Raw genomic sequence first — 14,939 nt, forward strand, 5'->3', positions numbered from 1 at the left:
GGAGGAGTTTCACACTCGGGGAGTTTCACTCTGGGGGAGAATTTCACACTCGGGGAGTTGCACACTGGGGGGGTGTTTCACACTCGGGGAGTTTCACACTGAGGGGGAGATTCACACTGCAGTGAGTTTCGCACGGCGGGGAGTTTCGCACTGCGAGGTGAGTTTCACAATGGTGGTGAGTTTCACACTGAGGGTGAGTTTCACACTGAGGGGTGAGTTTCACATGAGGGAGGAGTTTCACACTGGGGGGGAGTTTCACACTCGGGGAGTTTCACACGGGGTGAGTTTCACACTCGGGGTGAGTTTCACACTGGGGGGCGAGTATCACACTGGGGGGGAGTTTCACACAGTGGGGGAATTTCACACTGGGGGGAGTTTCACACTGAGGGGGAGTTTCTCACTGGGGGGAGTTTCACACTGGGAGGATTTTCACACTTGGGGGGGAGTTTCATACCGTGGGAGTTTCACACTGTGGGGGAGTTTCACTCTGGGGGGAGATTCACACTCGGGAGGGAGTTTCACACTGCGAGGGCGTTCCACACTGTGGGGTGGGGAGTTTCACACTGGGGGGGAGTTTCATGCTGGGGGGGAATTTCACAATAGGGAGGAGTTTCATACTGGGGGGGTGTTACACACAGGGGGGCGTTTCACACTCGGGGGGGAAGTTTCACATTGGGGGGGAGTTTCACACTGAGGGTGAGTATCACACTGGGGGGAGTTTCACACTGGAGGGAGTTTCACACTGGAGGGTGTTTCACACTGGGTGGGTGTTTCACACTGGGGGGAGTTTCACACTGGGGGGAGTTTCACACTGGGGAGGAGTTTCACACTGTGGGGAAGTTTCACACTGGGTTGGAGTTTCAAAATGAGGGGGAGATTCACACTGGGGGTGTGTTTCACACTGGGGGGAGTTTCACACTGGGGGTAGTTTCACACTGGGGGGGAGTTTCACACTGGTGTGGAGTTTCACACTGAGGGGGAGTTTCACACTGGGAGGAGTTTCACACTGGGGGCGAGTTTCACACTAGGGGAGTTTCACACTGGGGGGTGTTTCACACTGGGGGGAGTTTCACACTCGGGGAGGTTCACACTGGGGGGGCAGTTTCACACTGCGGGGAGTTTCACACTGCGGGGGGTTTCACACTGCGGGGTGATTTTCACACTGCGGGTTGAGTTTCACACTGAGAGGGAGTGTCACACTGCGGGGTGAGTTTCACACTGAGGGGGAGTTTCACACTGAGGGGCGAGTTTCACACAGGGGGGTTGAGTTTCACACTGGGGTCGAGTTTCACACTGCGGGGGATTTTCACACTGAGGGGGAGTTTCACAATGAGGGGGAGTTTCACACTGGGGGGGAGTTTCACACTGGGAGGGAGTTTCACACTGGGATGGAGTTTCACACTGGTGGGGAGTTTCACACTGCGGGGAGTTTCACACTGGGGGGAGATTCACACGGGGGGAGTTTCACACTGCGGGGAGTTTCACACTGGTGGGAGTTTCACACTGAGGGGAGCTTCACACGGGAGGGGTGTTTCACACGGGGGGGAGTTTCACACTGGAGGGTGTTTCACACTGGGGGGAGTTTCACACTTGGGGCGAGTTTCACACTGTGGGGGAGTTTCACACTTGGGGGGAGTTTCATACTGAGGGGCAGTTTCTCACTGGGTGGAGATTCACACTGCAGGGGGAGATTCACACTGGCTGGGTTTTTCACATGGGGGCTGTTTCACACTGAGGGGGAGTTTCACAGTGGGGGTGAGTTGCACACTCAGGGAATTTCACACTGCGGGGAGTTTCACACTGGGGGGGAGTTTCACACTCGGGGTGTTTCACACTGCGGAGAGTTTCACACTGGGGGAGTTTCACACTGCGGGGAGTTTCACACTGGGGGTAAGTTTCACACTGAGGGGGAGTTTCACACTGGGGGGGAGTTTCACAGTGGGGGTGAGTTGCACACTCAGGGAATTTCACACTGCGGGGAGTTTCACACTGGGGGGGAGTTTCACACTCGGGGTGTTTCACACTGCGGAGAGTTTCACACTGGGGGAGTTTCACACTGCGGGGAGTTTCACACTGGGGGTAAGTTTCACACTGAGGGGGAGTTTCACACTGGGGGGGAGTTTCACACTGGGGGGGAGTTTCACACTGGGGAGGAGTTTCACACTCGGGGAGTTTCACACTGGGGGAGAATTTCACACTCGGGGAGTTGCACACTGGGGGGGAGTTTCACACTCGGGGAGTTTCACACTGGGGGGGTGTTTCACACTCGGGGAGTTTCACACTGGGGGGGAGATTCACACTGCAGTGAGTTTCACACTGGGGGGGAGTTTCGCACTGCGAGGTGAGTTTCACAATGGTGGTGAGTTTCACACTGAGGGTGAGTTTCACACTGAGGGGTGAGTTTCACATGAGGGAGGAGTTTCACACTGGGGGGGAGTTTCACACTCGGGGAGTTTCACACGGGGTGAGTTTCACACTCGGGGTGAGTTTCACACTGGGGGGCCAGTATCACACTGGGGGGGAGTTTCACACAGTGGGGGAATTTCACACTGGGGGGAGTTTCACACTGAGGGGGAGTTTCACACTGGGGGGAGTTTCACACTGGGGGGATTTTCACACTCGGGGGGGGAATTTCATACCGTGGGATTTTCACACTGTGGGGGAGTTTCACTCTGGGGGGAGATTCACACTCGGGAGGGAGTTTCACACTGCGAGGGCGTTCCACACTGGGGGGTGGGGAGTTTCACACTGGGGGGGAGTTTCATGCTGGGGGGGAATTTCACAATAGGGAGGAGTTTCATACTGCTGGGGGTTACACACTGGAGGGAAGTTTCACACTGGGGTGGAGTTTCACACTGGGGGGGAGATTCACACTGGGGGGAGTTTCACACTCGTGGGAGTTTCACACTGTGGGGAGTTTCACACTGAGGGTAGTTTCACACTGGAGGGGAGTTTCACACTGGAGGGGAGTTTCACACTGGGGGGGAGTTTCACACTGCAGGGAGTTTCACCTGGGGGCAGTTTCACACTGAGGGGGAGTTTCACCTGGGGGGAGTTTCACACTGGAGGGGAGTTTCACACTGGGGGGGAGTTTCACACTGCAGGGAGTTTCACTCTGAGGGGGATTTTCACACTGAGGGGGAGTTTCACACTGTGGGGGAGTTTCACACTCGGGGAGTTGCACACTGGGGAGGAGTTTCACACTCGGGGCGTTTCACACGGGGCGGAGTTTCACACTGGGCTGGAGTTTCACACTTGGGATGAGTTTCACACTTGGGGGAGTCTCACACTGGGGGGAGTTTCACGCTGTGGGGGATTTTCATTCTGGGGAAAGCTTCACACTGGGGGGAGTTTCACACTTGGGGGGGAGTTTCTTCCGGGGGAGTTTCACACTGTGGGGGAGATTCACACTGGGGTGAGTTTCACACTCGTGAGGGAGTTTCACACTGCGAGGGCGTTCCACACTGGGGGGTGGGGTGTTTCACACTGGGGGGGCGTTTCATGCTGGGGGGAATTTCACAATAGGGAGGAGTTTGACACTGGGGCGGAGTTTGACACTGGGGGTGAGCTTCACACTGAGGGGGCGAGTTTCACACTGGGGGGAGTTTCACACTGGGGGGTAGTTTCACACTGGTGGGGAATTTCATACTGAGGGGCAGTTTGGAGATTCACACTGCGGGGGGAGATTCAGACTGGCTGGGTTTTTCACATGGGGGCTGTTTCACACTGCGGGGACTTTCACACTGTGGGGGAGTTTCAAACTCGGGGAGTTTCACACTGCGGGGAGTTTCACACTGGGGGAGATTCACACTGCGGGGAGTTTCACACTGGGGGTGAGTTTCACACTGAGGGGGAGTTTCACACTGCGAGCGAGTTTCACACTGGGGGTGAGTTTCACACTGGGGGAGTTTCACACTGGGAGGGAGTTTCACACTGGGGGTAGTTTCACACTGCGGGGGAGTTTCACACTCGGGGAGTTTCACACTGGGGGGGAGTTTCACACTCGGGGAGTTTCGCACTGGGGGGGTAGTTTCACACTGCGGGCAGTTTCGCATTGCGGGGAGTTTCACACTGCGGGCTGATTTTCACACTGTGGGGGTGTGGTGATTATTCTTGTTTTATAAGAAGCATTGTAATTGGTTGCCTGTTTTCCTGCCTTGAGATATATGCTGTAAACTTATTGGTTAGTTGCTTCCATGTGACCTGTGGTGGCCATCTTAAATTCAGTTCTCTACAGTTTGGTTGAGACTGGGTGCTTAACATGTACTGTTGGTTTTTTAAGGTAATAAAGCCTAGCTTTTGAAAGGCAAGCTACTCTTTATTTCAGGGGGGAGTCTCACACCCGGGGAGTTTCACACGGGGTGAGTTTCACACTAGGGGTGAGTTTCACACTGGGGGGGGAGAGTTTCACACTGTGGGGGAGTTTCACACTGGGGGGAATTTCACACGGGGGGGTAGTTTCACACTGAGGGGGAGTTTCACACTGGGGGGAGTTTCACACTTGGGGGGGGAGTTTCTTACCGGGGGAGTTTCACACTGGGGTAGTTTCACACTTGGGGGGAGTTTCACACTGAGAGGAGTTTCACACTGAGTGGAGTTTCACACAGGGAGGGAGTTTCACACTGGGGGGTAGTTTCACACTGGAGTGAGTTTCACACGGGGGGTATTTCACACAGGGGGGAGATTCACACTGGGGGTGAATTTCACACTGGGGTGGAGTTTGCCGCTGGGGTGGAGTTTCACACTGAGGGGGAGTTTCACACTGAGGGGGAGCTTCACACTGGGGGGGACTTTCACATTGAGGGGCCGTTTCTCACTGGGTGGAGATTCACACTGCATGGAGTTTCACACTGCGGGGGAGTTTCACACTGGGGTGAGTTTCACACTCGTGAGGGAGTTTCACACTGCGAGGGCGTTCCACACTGGGGGGTGGGGTGTTTCACACTGGGGGGGAGTTTCATGCTGGGGGGTAATTTCACAATAGGGAGGAGTTTGACACTGGGGGGGAGTTTGACACTGGGGGTGAGCTTCACACTGAGGGGGCGAGTTTCACACTGGGGGGAGTTTCACACTGGGGGGGAGTTTCACACTGGGGGGGAGTTTCATACTGAGGGGCAGTTTGGAGATTCACACTGCGGGGGGAGATTCAGACTGGCTGGGTTTTTCACATGGGGGCTGTTTCACACTGCGGGGACTTTCACACTGTGGGGGAGTTTCACACTCGGGGAGTTTCACACTGCGGGGAGTTTCACACTGGGGGAGATTCACACTGCGGGGAGTTTCACACTGGGGGTGAGTTTCACACTGAGGGGGAGTTTCACACTGCGGGCGAGTTTCACACTGGGGGTGAGTTTCACACTGGGGGAGTTTCACACTGGGAGGGAGTTTCACACTGGGGGTAGTTTCACACTGCGGGGGAGTTTCACACTCGGGGAGTTTCACACTGGGGGGGAGTTTCACACTCGGGGAGTTTCGCACTGGGGGGGTAGTTTCACACTGCGGGCAGTTTCGCACTGCGGGGAGTTTCACACTGCGGGCTGATTTTCACACTGTGGGGGTGTGGTGATTATTCTTGTTTTATAAGAAGCATTGTAATTGGTTGCCTGTTTTCCTGCCTTGAGATATATGCTGTAAACTTATTGGTTAGTTGCTTCCATGTGACCTGTGGTGGCCATCTTAAATTCAGTTCTCTACAGTTTGGTTGAGACTGGGTGCTTAACATGTACTGTTGGTTTTTTAAGGTTAATAAAGCCTAGCTTTTGAAAGGCAAGCTACTCTTTATTTCAGGGGGGAGTCTCACACCCGGGGAGTTTCACACGGGGTGAGTTTCACACTGGGGGGGGAGAGTTTCACACTGTGGGGGAGTTTCACACTGGGGGGAATTTCACACGGGGGGGTAGTTTCACACTGAGGGGGAGTTTCACACTGGGGGGAGTTTCACACTTGGGGGGGGAGTTTCTTACCGGGGGAGTTTCACACTGGGGTAGTTTCACACTTGGGGGGAGTTTCATACCTGGGGAGTTTCACACTGTGGGGGAGTTTCACACTGGGGGGGGTTTCACACTCGGGAGGGCGTTTCACACTGCGAGGGCGTTCCACACTGGGGGGTGGGGAGTTTCACACTGGGGGGGAGTTTCATGCTGGGGGGGAGTTTCACACTGGGGGGGAATTTCACACTCTGGGGGAGTTTCACACTGGGGGGGAGATTCACACTGGGGGGAGTTTCACACTGGGGGGAGTTTCACACTGGGGGGAGTTTCACACTTTGGGGGAGTTTCACACTGCGGGGGAGTTTCACAATGGTGGGGAGTTTCACACGGGGGGAGTTTCACACTGAGGGGAGTTTCACACTGGAGGGGGTTTCACACTGGAGGGGAGTTTCACACGGGGGGAGTTTCACACTGCGGGGAGTTTCACACTGAGGGGGAGCTTCAGACTGGGGGGAGTTTCACCCTTCGGGGAGTTTCACACTGGGGGGATGTTTCACACTGTGGGGGAGTTTCACAGTGAGGGGCAGTTTCTCACTGGGTGGAGATTCACACTGCGGGGGGAGATTCACACTGGCTGGTTTTTTCACAATGGGGCTGTTTCACACTGGGGGGAGTTTCACACTGAGGGGGAGTTTCACACTGGGGGTGAGTTTCCCACTGGGGGTGAGTTTCACACTCGGGGAGTTTCACACTGCGGGGAATTTCACACTGCGGGGAGTTTCACAATGGCGGGGAGTTTCACACTCAGGGAGATTCACACTGCGGGGAGTTTCACATGGCGGGGATTTTCACACTGCGGGGAGTTTCACACTGGGGGGGAGTTTCACACTGAGGGGGAGTTTCACACTGAGGGGGAGTTTCACACTGTGGGGGAGTTTCACACTCGGGGAGTTGCACACTGTGGGGGGAGTTTCACACTCGGGGCGTTTCACACTGGGGGGAGTTTCACACTCGGGGAGTTTCACACAGGGTGAGCTTCACACTAGGGGTGAGTTTCACACTGGGGGGGCGAGTTTCACACTGGGGGTGAGTTTCACACTGGGGGGAATTTCACACTGCGGGGAGTTTCACACTGGGGGGAGTTTCATACTTGGGGTGGGAGTTTCATACCGGGGGAGTTTCACACTGCGGGGAGTTTCCCACTTGGGGGGGTGTTTCATACCGGGGGAGTTTCACACTGTGGGGGAGTTTCACACTGGGGGGAGTTTCACACTGGAGGGGAGTTTCACACTGGAGGGGAGTTTCACACTGGGGGGAGTTTCACACTGAGGGGGAGCTTCACACTTGAGGGGGAGTTTCACACTTGAGGGGGAGTTTCACACTTAGATACATAGATACATAGATACATAGAAGATAGGAGCAGGAGTAGGCCATTCGGCCCTTCGTGCCTGCTCCGCCATTTAATGAGATCATGGCTGATCCTTTAATTCAGTATCCCGTCCCCGCCTTCTCTCCGTAACCCTTAACCCCTTTTGCCCGTAGAAATATATCTAATTCCCTCTTAAATATATTTAATGAGCTGGCGTACACTGCCCTCTGTGGCAATGAGTTCCACAGGTTCACCACTCTCTGAGTGAAGAAATTCCCCCTCATCTCTGTCCTAAATGGTTTAGCCCTTATCCTTAAATTATGTCCTCTAGTTCTGTTCTCACCCGCCAAGGGAAACATTCCTTCTGCATCCAGTCTGTCTAGACCTGTCAGAATTTTATACACTTCTATGAGGTCCCCTCTCAATCTTCTAAACTCCAGTGTGTACATCCCTAAACTACATAGTCTCTCCTCATAGGTCATTCCCGCCATTCCTGGTATCAGCCTGGTGAATCGCCGCTGCACCCCCTCCATGGCAAGAACATCCTTCCTCAGATGAGGCGACCAAAACTGTACACAGTACTCGAGGTGTGGTCTCACCAGTGCCCTGTACAGCTGCAGCAAGGTATCCCTGTTCCTGTATTCTAACCCTTTTGCTATGAAGGCCAGCATACCGTTTGCCTTCTTGACCGCCTGTTGCACCTGCATGCTCGCCTTCAGTGACTGGTGTACAAGAACACCCAGGTCTCTCTGTACTTCCCCCTCTCCCAATCTATTGCCATTTAAATAATAATTTGCCCTCCCGTTCCTGCACCCAAGGTGGATAACTTCGCACTTGTCCACATTATAGTGCATCTGCCATTTATCCGCCCAATCGCCCAGTCTGTCCAAATCGCTCTGGAGCTTCCTGGTCTCTTCCTCTGAGCCCACCCCACCTCCTAGTTTAGTGTCGTCTGCAAATTTGGAAATGCTGCATCCGACTCCCTGATCCAGGTCATTAATGTAAATTGTGAACAGCTGGGGGCCCAGGACAGATCCCTGTGGTACCCCACTTGTTACTGCCTGCCATTCAGAAAATGAGCCGTTTATTCCAACTCTCTGTTTTCTATCTGACAGCCAGTTCCCTATCCACGCCAAAACTTTCCCCTTTATCCCATGAGCCTCAATTTTCCATGCTAATCTTTTATGTGGGACCTTATCGAAGGCCTTTTGGAAGTCCAGGTACACCACATCTACTGGCTCTCCCCCATCTATTCTACCAGTTACTCCCTCAAAAAATTCCAATAGATTAGTCAAGCACGATTTACCCTTTGTAAATCCATGTTGACTCTGTCCTATCCTGTCCCCATTTGCTAAGTGCTCCGCTATTTCATCCTTAATGATGGACTCCAGCATTTTGCCCACAACTGATGTAAGGCTTACAGGTCTGTAATTACCTGCTTTTTCCCTACCCCCCTTTTTGAATAGTGGGGTAACGTTAGCTACCCTCCAATCCATCGGCACTGTTCCCGAGTCTAATGAATTCTGAAAAATCATCCTTAGTGCATCCGCTATCTCTAGGGCCACCTCCTTCAGTACCCTAGGATGCATGTTATCAGGCCCTGGGGATTTGTCCACCTTCAATCCCTTTAGCTTCCTTAACACCATATCCTTAGAGATATTGATTTGCGTCAGTTCCTCCTTTGCCAATGTCCCTATTTTTCCCGATATCCCAGGGAGGTTTTTTGTGTCTTCCTTCGTAAAGACTGACCCAAAGTATGCATTTAGTTGATCTGCCATTTCCTTATTTCCCATTATATATTCCCCCGTATCTGACTGCAATGGACCAACTTTGGTTTTCACCAGTCTTTTCCTTTTGATATATTTATAAAAGCTTTTGGAGTTAGTTTTTATATTTTCCGCCAGCTTGTTTTCGTAAGCTATTTTGCCCCTCTTGATCATGCCCTTTGCCTTCCGTTGCTCTATCTTAAACTGTTCCCAATCTTCCGCTCTGGCGCTTTTTTTGGCTATTTTATACGCCCTATCTTTGGATTTTATGCTGTCTCTAATTTCCCCTGTTATCCACGGTTGAGTCACCTTTTTAGATTTCCTTTTATGCCAGATTGGTATAAACAATTTTTGCAATTTTGTCATTCTATCTTTAAATGTTTGCCATTGTTTATCTACCTCCAGTCCTCTCAGGAACGTTGTCCAATCAGACCTACTCAGTTCCCGTCTCATGGCATCATAATTCCCCTTGTTTAAATTCAGGACCTTAGTCTCTGAGTCAATTTCTTCGCTCTCCATTTCGAGTGAGAAATCGATCATGTTATGATCGCTCTGACCCAAGGGTCCCCGTACAACAAGATTACTGATTAGTCCCTTCTCATTGCACAGTACCCAGTCCAATATAGCCTGTTCCCGAGTTGGTTCCTCGACATATTGATCCAGATAACCATCCCTTAAACACTCAAGGAATTCCTCCTCCTCATTATTTTTACTGATTAGGCTAGTCCAATCTATATGTAAGTTAAAGTCACCTATGATGACAGCTGTGCTCTTATTGCACGCTTCTCTAATTTCCCTCGTGATGCCCTCCCTAACCTCTATTTTACTATTTGGAGGCCTATATACCACTCCTATTAATGTTTTTCGCCCCTCGCTATTTCTTAGCTCCACCCATATAGATTCTGTATTAACTGAGTTAATATCCTTCCTTTCAATTGCATTTATCCCCTCTTTTACTAGCAATGCTACCCCTCCTCCCTTTCTTTTTTGTCGATCCTTCCTAAATACTGAATACCCCTGTATGTTAAGCTCCCAGCCCTGCTCACCCTGCAACCATGTTTCCGTAATCCCAATTAGATCATAATTATTAACCTCTATTTCCACAGCTAATTCATCTACCTTGTTCCTGATGCTTCTCGCATTAAGGTATAAAACCCTCAGGCTTTTTTTATGCTCACATTTTTTATGAATTAGTTTGGCCCTTTGTTTTTTGTTCCTCACCCTTTTACCATTTATTTCTGTCTGCCTTTCACTTTCCTCTATTTCACTACATAGGTTTCTAGCCCCCTGCCATACTAGTTTAAATGCTCCCGAACTGCTTTATCAAAAATTACCCCGAGAACATCAGTTCCATCTCTGCACAGGTGTAGACCGTCCCTTTTGTATAGGTCACACCTACCACAAAACTGGTTCCAATGCCTCAAAAATTTAAAACCCTCCCTCTTACACCACTGCTCAAGCCACGTATTTAGCCTAACTATCCTGTTCTCTGTACTCTTACTAGCACGTGGCACTGGTAGTAATCCAGAGATTACTACCTTCGAGGTCCTACTTTTTAGCTTGGCTCCTAACTCCCTAAATTCTACTTGTAGGACCTCTTCCCTTTTTTTAGCTACGTCGTTGGTACCAACATGTATCACGACAACTGGCTGTTCCCCCTCCCCCTCCAGAATGTTCTGCACCCGCGCCGAGACATCCTTGACCCTTGCACCAGGGAGGCAACATACCATCCTGGAGTCTCGGTCGCGACCACAGAAACCCCTATCTATTCCCCTTACAATCGAATCCCCTATTACTATAGCCCTGCCACTCTTTTTCCCTCCCTTCTTTGCAACAGAGCCAGTCATGGTGCCATGAGCCTGGCTGCTGGTGCCTTCCCCCGATGCGTCACCCCCCCCGACAACAGTACCTAAGACGGTGAACCTGTTGCTAAGGGAGACAACCCCAGGGGATTTCTGCACTACCTTCCTGCCCTTGCTCTGCCTTTTGGTCACCCATGTACTGTCTACGCTGGCCTTAACCTGCGGTGTGACCAACTCACTAAATGTGCTATCCACACCCCTCTCAGAATCGTGGATGCTCCAAAGTGAGTCCATCTGCAGCTCAAGGGCCGTCATGCGGTCCCACATGAGCTGCAGCTGGACACACTTCCCGCACACATAGTCGTCAGGGACACAGGAAGCGTCCTTGAGGGGGAGTTTCACACTGTGGGGGAGTTTCACACTTGAGGGGCCGTTTCTCACTGGGTGGAGATTCACACTGCATGGAGTTTCACACTGCGGGGGAGTTTCACTGAGGGGGGCTTGTTTCAAACTTTGGAGTGTTTCACACTGGAGGGGCGAGTTTCACACTGAGGAGGAGTTTCACATGGGGGGAGTTTCACACTGAGGGGATGTTTCACACTGGGGAGGCGATTCACACTGGGGGTGGAGTTTCACACTGGTGGGGGAGTTTCCACACTGGGGGTGAATTTCACACTGAGGGGGCGAGTTTCACACTGAGGGGTGAGTTGCACACGGGGCGGAGTTTCACACTGGGCTGGAGTTTCACACTTGGGATGAGTTTCACACTTGGGGGAGTCTCACACTGGGGGGAGTTTCACGCTGTGGGGGATTTTCATTCTGGGGAAAGCTTCACACTGGGGGGAGTTTCACACTTGGGGGGGAGTTTCTTCCGGGGGAGTTTCACACTGTGGGGGAGATTCACACTGGGGTGAGTTTCACACTCGTGAGGGAGTTTCACACTGCGAGGGCGTTCCACACTGGGGGGTGGGGTGTTTCACACTGGGGGGGCGTTTCATGCTGGGGGGAATTTCACAATAGGGAGGAGTTTGACACTGGGGGGGAGTTTGACACTGGGGGTGAGCTTCACACTGAGGGGGCGAGTTTCACACTGGGGGGAGTTTCACACTGGGGGGTAGTTTCACACTGGTGGGGAATTTCATACTGAGGGGCAGTTTGGAGATTCACACTGCGGGGGGAGATTCAGACTGGCTGGGTTTTTCACATGGGGGCTGTTTCACACTGCGGGGACTTTCACACTGTGGGGGAGTTTCAAACTCGGGGAGTTTCACACTGCGGGGAGTTTCACACTGGGGGAGATTCACACTGCGGGGAGTTTCACACTGGGGGTGAGTTTCACACTGAGGGGGAGTTTCACACTGCGAGCGAGTTTCACACTGGGGGTGAGTTTCACACTGGGGGAGTTTCACACTGGGAGGGAGTTTCACACTGGGGGTTGTTTCACACTGCGGGGGAGTTTCACACTCGGGGAGTTTCACACTGGGGGGGAGTTTCACACTCGGGGAGTTTCGCACTGGGGGGGTAGTTTCACACTGCGGGCAGTTTCGCATTGCGGGGAGTTTCACACTGCGGGCTGATTTTCACACTGTGGGGGTGTGGTGATTATTCTTGTTTTATAAGAAGCATTGTAATTGGTTGCCTGTTTTCCTGCCTTGAGATATATGCTGTAAACTTATTGGTTAGTTGCTTCCATGTGACCTGTGGTGGCCATCTTAAATTCAGTTCTCTACAGTTTGGTTGAGACTGGGTGCTTAACATGTACTGTTGGTTTTTTAAGGTAATAAAGCCTAGCTTTTGAAAGGCAAGCTACTCTTTATTTCAGGGGGGAGTCTCACACCCGGGGAGTTTCACACGGGGTGAGTTTCACACTAGGGGTGAGTTTCACACTGGGGGGGGAGAGTTTCACACTGTGGGGGAGTTTCACACTGGGGGGAATTTCACACGGGGGGGTAGTTTCACACTGAGGGGGAGTTTCACACTGGGGGGAGTTTCACACTTGGGGGGGGAGTTTCTTACCGGGGGAGTTTCACACTGGGGTAGTTTCACACTTGGGGGGAGTTTCACACTGAGAGGAGTTTCACACTGAGTGGAGTTTCACACAGGGAGGGAGTTTCACACTGGGGGGTAGTTTCACACTGGAGTGAGTTTCACACGGGGGGTATTTCACACAGGGGGGAGATTCACACTGGGGGTGAATTTCACACTGGGGTGGAGTTTGCCGCTGGGGTGGAGTTTCACACTGAGGGGGAGTTTCACACTGAGGGGGAGCTTCACACTGGGGGGGACTTTCACATTGAGGGGCCGTTTCTCACTGGGTGGAGATTCACACTGCATGGAGTTTCACACTGCGGGGGAGTTTCACACTGGGGTGAGTTTCACACTCGTGAGGGAGTTTCACACTGCGAGGGCGTTCCACACTGGGGGGTGGGGTGTTTCACACTGGGGGGGAGTTTCATGCTGGGGGGTAATTTCACAATAGGGAGGAGTTTGACACTGGGGGGGAGTTTGACACTGGGGGTGAGCTTCACACTGAGGGGGCGAGTTTCACACTGGGGGGAGTTTCACACTGGGGGGGAGTTTCACACTGGGGGGGAGTTTCATACTGAGGGGCAGTTTGGAGATTCACACTGCGGGGGGAGATTCAGACTGGCTGGGTTTTTCACATGGGGGCTGTTTCACACTGCGGGGACTTTCACACTGTGGGGGAGTTTCACACTCGGGGAGTTTCACACTGCGGGGAGTTTCACACTGGGGGAGATTCACACTGCGGGGAGTTTCACACTGGGGGTGAGTTTCACACTGAGGGGGAGTTTCACACTGCGGGCGAGTGTCACACTGGGGGTGAGTTTCACACTGGGGGAGTTTCACACTGGGAGGGAGTTTCACACTGGGGGTAGTTTCACACTGCGGGGGAGTTTCACACTCGGGGAGTTTCACACGGGGGGGAGTTTCACACTCGGGGAGTTTCGCACTGGGGGGGTAGTTTCACACTGCGGGCAGTTTCGCACTGCGGGGAGTTTCACACTGCGGGCTGATTTTCACACTGTGGGGGTGTGGTGATTATTCTTGTTTTATAAGAAGCATTGTAATTGGTTGCCTGTTTTCCTGCCTTGAGATATATGCTGTAAACTTATTGGTTAGTTGCTTCCATGTGACCTGTGGTGGCCATCTTAAATTCAGTTCTCTACAGTTTGGTTGAGACTGGGTGCTTAACATGTACTGTTGGTTTTTTAAGGTTAATAAAGCCTAGCTTTTGAAAGGCAAGCTACTCTTTATTTCAGGGGGGAGTCTCACACCCGGGGAGTTTCACACGGGGTGAGTTTCACACTGCGGGGGGAGAGTTTCACACTGTGGGGGAGTTTCACACTGGGGGGAATTTCACACGGGGGGGTAGTTTCACACTGAGGGGGAGTTTCACACTGGGGGGAGTTTCACACTTGGGGGGGGAGTTTCTTACCGGGGGAGTTTCACACTGGGGTAGTTTCACACTGTGGGGGAGTTTCACACTGGGGGGGGTTTCACACTCGGGAGGGCGTTTCACACTGCGAGGGCGTTCCACACTGGGGGGTGGGGAGTTTCACACTGGGGGGGAGTTTCATGCTGGGGGGGAGTTTCACACTGGGGGGGAATTTCACACTCTGGGGGAGTTTCACACTGGGGGGGAGATTCACACTGGGGGGAGTTTCACACTGGGGGGAGTTTCACACTGGGGGGAGTTTCACACTTTGGGGGAGTTTCACACTGCGGGGGAGTTTCACACTGGTGGGGAGTTTCACACGGGGGGAGTTTCACACTGAGGGGAGTTTCACACTGGAGGGGGTTTCACACTGGAGGGGAGTTTCACACGGGGGGAGTTTCACACTGCGGGGAGTTTCACACTGAGGGGGAGCTTCAGACTGGGGGGAGTTTCACCCTTCGGGGAGTTTCACACTGGGGGGATGTTTCACACTGTGGGGGAGTTTCACAGTGAGGGGCAGTTTCTCACTGGGTGGAGATTCACACTGCGGGGGGAGATTCACACTGGCTGGTTTTTTCACAATGGGGCTGTTTCACACTGGGGGGAGTTTCACAC

This window comes from Somniosus microcephalus, chromosome 8, assembly GCF_052327205.1.
Source record: "Somniosus microcephalus isolate GS21.2 chromosome 8, FLI_Smic_1.0, whole genome shotgun sequence".
In the NCBI taxonomy this organism is placed as follows: Eukaryota; Metazoa; Chordata; class Chondrichthyes; order Squaliformes; family Somniosidae; genus Somniosus; species Somniosus microcephalus.